This window comes from Populus alba, chromosome 5 (assembly GCF_005239225.2).
Source record: "Populus alba chromosome 5, ASM523922v2, whole genome shotgun sequence".
NCBI classification, from domain to species: domain Eukaryota; kingdom Viridiplantae; phylum Streptophyta; class Magnoliopsida; order Malpighiales; family Salicaceae; genus Populus; species Populus alba.
Genome location: NC_133288.1, coordinates 15,953,325 through 15,957,887, shown reverse-complemented (window position 1 = coordinate 15,957,887; position 4,563 = coordinate 15,953,325). Strand labels below are relative to the sequence as shown.

General features: G+C 36.3%; 1 pseudogene; it reads left to right on the top strand.

Annotated features, from left to right (window-relative positions):
- Positions 1–2,412: 2,412 nt before the first annotated feature.
- LOC118054212 (protein NODULATION SIGNALING PATHWAY 2-like) lies at positions 2,413–4,151 on the top strand (annotated as a pseudogene).
- Positions 4,152–4,563: the final 412 nt, after the last annotated feature.

Here is a 4,563-nt window from a genome sequence, read left to right as displayed (position 1 = left end):
CGTATTGATAATATAATTGGTAATTAATTTAAAAATAGCATCACCTTCTTCTTTTTTTCAGCAACACATGATATATCATTTTAGTTGCAACTATAGAAAATATCTTTAATTTTAGTAGTGTTTGAAATTATAATAAAGATTATTTTTTAAAGTGTTTGTTTTTAAAATATATTAAAAAATAATTTTTTATTTAAAATAAAAAATAATAATTTTTTCAAAATCATAATTAAACCGCCTTTGCCTGGTCTTCGCGCAAGTGGCCGTCCGAACAGGACCACAGCGCCCCCTGACCTACAATAGTGGGGATGCGTCCCTTTCGGCTACGTATCTTTATCATATTGTTCATTGCGTGCCGGCCGCTTGATTAATAAAAAACATTTGTGATTCGATCAAGAGACCAAATGCTGCCACGTCTTACGCCACACTTAGCTCATCCGTAGAATTTCGCTGTCTTTATCAATAGATGCCGAGCTGACTTTCGCTTTCTGTTTTCATATTTTAAAAATATTTTTGAAAATATATAATTTTTTTTATTTTAAATTAATATTTTTAAATCATTTTAATACACTTATTTTTAAAATAATTTTTAAAATTAAAAAAAATATTATTTTAATACATTTCTAAAAAAAAAAAATTATTTAACTATACGTTCAAACAAACCATTTAACTGGATAATAAAACTCCAGGATGCCCGACTTTATCACTGCAATCCTAGCCATCTGATGGCTTTTCTAATCACAAATATTTTTCTCAATTTTTGAAACGAGTAAAACTGAATAATTTTATTTAATTTAAAAAAACAATCATCATGATTGTTTACTATATACGTGAGATCGGCACTACTTGCTATTTATTAACAATGAAGATTTTTGCATCATGACTTTGAACAAATAAAGAAATTAAAGCGTTGGCAGATGCAACTCGTGTTCCCAGCAGCTCCATTATTTTTCATTTCAATAAATATACAACTGATTGAAAATTTAAAAAAAAAACATCAATAATTATCCTATTTCTTAAATAGAAAAGAAAAAACCTTCTCACGAGTTTCATTATTCACAAGTTTATTATTTTTTTATTAATATAAATGCCCGGGTCATCTTATATGTATTTTAACTAATTCCATAAGCTCTAAAATTAACAATCATGTAAGTTTCATATAATCATCATATTAACAATCATAGAGTTCAAACTTAAGATCACATGACAAAAAAAAAAATTTTAATTTTAAATTTTTACTACTAAACCATCTACTAGATAATTTATTTTATACTTTGAATGATTTATTTTTACTATCGAATTATTTATTTTAAATTTTTAAGTTTTTACGGGGCCTTGGTGTGTGTAGGCGCGCTTGCATGTGAGTTAAAACTTTGTCCGAAACCTGAGCTTTAATTTTGATGATTTCTACCCTAAAGAGTATACGGTTAAATCCCTGTCATTTATGTGTAGGCCGCTAACCTAAAAGTGGAGATGTCACCCCCTCACCCCTCACCCCTCACCCCTCACCCCTTCCATAATTAATATGCTTGCATGATTTTCTTTGTTTTTCTCCCTAGCTATCTGTAAATCCACAGCCAACAACTTACTAAAATAACTATTATAAAAACATCACTGGGTGGTTCAATGGATCAACCGATAGCCTGTCGGCTCTATGCCCTGATCTATGCCCGGTTAGTAAAAACTCATGGTATTATTTTATTAAAATAATGTTATTTTGAATTTTTAAAAAAGTATTAAAATGTTAGTTTATTCAAGTTAACTCACTTATTCATTATTCAAATCTTAAATTAAATCAACTTTAAAAATTAGATCTTAGTTTTTATTCATGTTTGTTCTACTTGTTTGATTTGCCCCGAGCAACTAGAAGTAGGTTATATCTAGATAATAATATCAATTCAAAAATTAATCTAATCAACCCTTTTTTTGAAAAATTAAGAAGATGACAAGAAGGAAGAAAATAAATTTGAAGCACGCTTATTAAGTAATACCATGCAAGAGGGTCCTCTTATAAAAATATATTTCAAAGGGATAATGTTAATATTAGGGATATTAATTTTTTTTAATAAAACTTTGCTTATTAAATTATGTAACATTTATCATAAGAGGAGAAATTAAAATTATAGAACATGGATCATATTTAATAAAATAATTATAATTTTTAACATTGAGTAATAAGTCATGATTTCATATTTCGAGATGCAACTCATCAGAAGTACCCCCGTTGGAAAAAATTAGCACTGTTGTTCGAATAATAATAAATAAATAAATAAATACAATAGTGTGCCGTTAACGATAATATTCGATAATGCAAGGGCATCAGTGTAAAGTTCCACATTCATTATTGAGCAGCACTGCCTGATTTAAGTCCCCTGAAAGGTGTATATAAAACCAAACAAGCATGGAATCAATTGCCCGAGCTTAGTCGATAATATCTTAATTAAAGCCTTAAAGACAATTGCTTTGCGTCCCTCGCTGGCTCTTGTTTCAGCTCCTTCCTCTCTCCAAAACCCCAAAATGATTCACAGTTGATACACACAATTACTCATCGTAACACATTTGCTAGTTTTCTTAGTTCAGCTGAACCATGGCCATGGCTATAGATGGAGCCAAATTTGAGCTCGACTTTTCCAGCTATAGCAGCACAACCACCACCACCACCACCACAACCCCCGCCACTTCCACCGAAAATGACCGTGGCTGCAAATGGAATGATTGGTTTCCCATGGTCGACTGGGAGGCCTTATCAGGTGCCCAAGATGACTTTCAAGATCTCATCGATTCCATGATGGATGATGGAGCGTTAATGAATCAAAGTATTCACTTGACAGTACCAGACACAAGCAATTCCATGTCCACAAGTGACACTCTGCTTGTGGATGAAGAAACAAGCTGCAGCGACGATTTGAAGGGCTTGCGGCTAGTTCATCTATTGATGGCTGCGGCCGAGGCCCTTACCGGTCTAAACAAGAACCGTGATCTGGCTCGGGTGATATTGGTTCGGCTCAAGGAGTTGGTGTCCCCAAATGATGGAACCAACATGGAAAGATTAGCTGCTTATTTCACTGACGCCTTGCAAGGCCTACTAGAAGGCAGTAGAAGTATTCACAGTAATAAACGTCTTTCGGCAACCAACAATGGGCCTTACCATCATCACCATCGCGACGATCCTCAACATCATCATCGACATCAAAATGACGTTCTTGCGGCCTTTCAGCTATTGCAAGACATGTCGCCTTATGTCAAGTTTGGGCATTTCACTGCCAATCAGGCTATTTTAGAAGCTGTAGCTGATGATAGAAGGGTTCATATTGTGGACTACGATATCATGGAAGGGATCCAATGGGCTTCTTTGATGCAAGCTTTAGTTTCCAGGAAGGATGGCCCACCAACCCCACATCTTAGGATCACAGCTCTGTCAAGGGGTGGTAGTGGTAGGAGGTCTATTGGGACTGTCCAAGAAACGGGACGTCGTTTAGTGGCCTTTGCTGCGTCAATTGGTCAACCCTTTTCTTTCCATCAGTGTAGGCTGGTCTCTGATCAGACATTTAGACCGTCTGCTTTGAAGCTGGTTCGAGGGGAGGCATTGGTTATGAATTGTATGTTACAGCTCCCTCATTTTAGTTACCGGGCACCCGATTCGGTTGCTTCGTTTTTATCCGGAGCCAAGACATTGAACCCGAGGTTGACAGCCATGGTGGAAGAGGAGTGTGGCCCCATTGGAGATGGAGGGTTTGTGAGTCGGTTCATGGACTCCTTGCACCACTACTCTGCCTTCTATGATTCTCTGGAGGCGGGTTTCCCGATGCAGGGTCGGGCTCGAGCTCTAGTTGAGAGAGTGTTTTTGGGGCCCCGAATTGCTGGGTCATTGGCTCGGATCTATTCGGCGCGTGGAGAAGAGGGTTGCTCGTGGGGAGAAAGGTTGGCTGCGGTGGGGTTTCAGCCAATCAAAAATAAGCTTTGCCAATCAACTGCCAGGCGAAGCTTTTACTGGGGCTTTTCAATGATGGGTACAGGGTGGAGGAATTGGCTAGCAACAGGCTTGTCCTCGGTTGGAAATCTAGGCGTTTACTATCCGCCTCTATTTGGACCTCTCCTTCTGACCCTGATTTGTAAATCGGTTGCTCCTCCCCTTCCACGGCTGTCCCCCCAACCTTCCAAGCTGTAATTTTTTGAACCTTCTCAGCCAAAATGAACGAGCATGTGCAGCGATGACAGAGCATCAACTTGTTGACTTGGTTTTAGTTTTAGTTTAAGCGGCATGTAAGATAAAATAAGAATAGCGATTGCATGTTCGAGAATTTTAAGAATTCTGTCCACTGTGCTATTTTTTTTTTTTTTAAATAAAGAACTCAAAAATAAAAATCAATAGGTTTTCGCGGTTACCGAGTTCTACGAAGAGTGCATTTGTTATTATAATAATATTATTTTTTAAAAAACAATTTATTTATAAATACGTTTAAAATAATGCTTTTTTAATTTTTACTTGATCTCCTTCGGTCAAAGAAATAAGAGAACAAAATGCGGTTTCCAAGTTGATATAGAGTCCATTTAGAGCGTATTTGG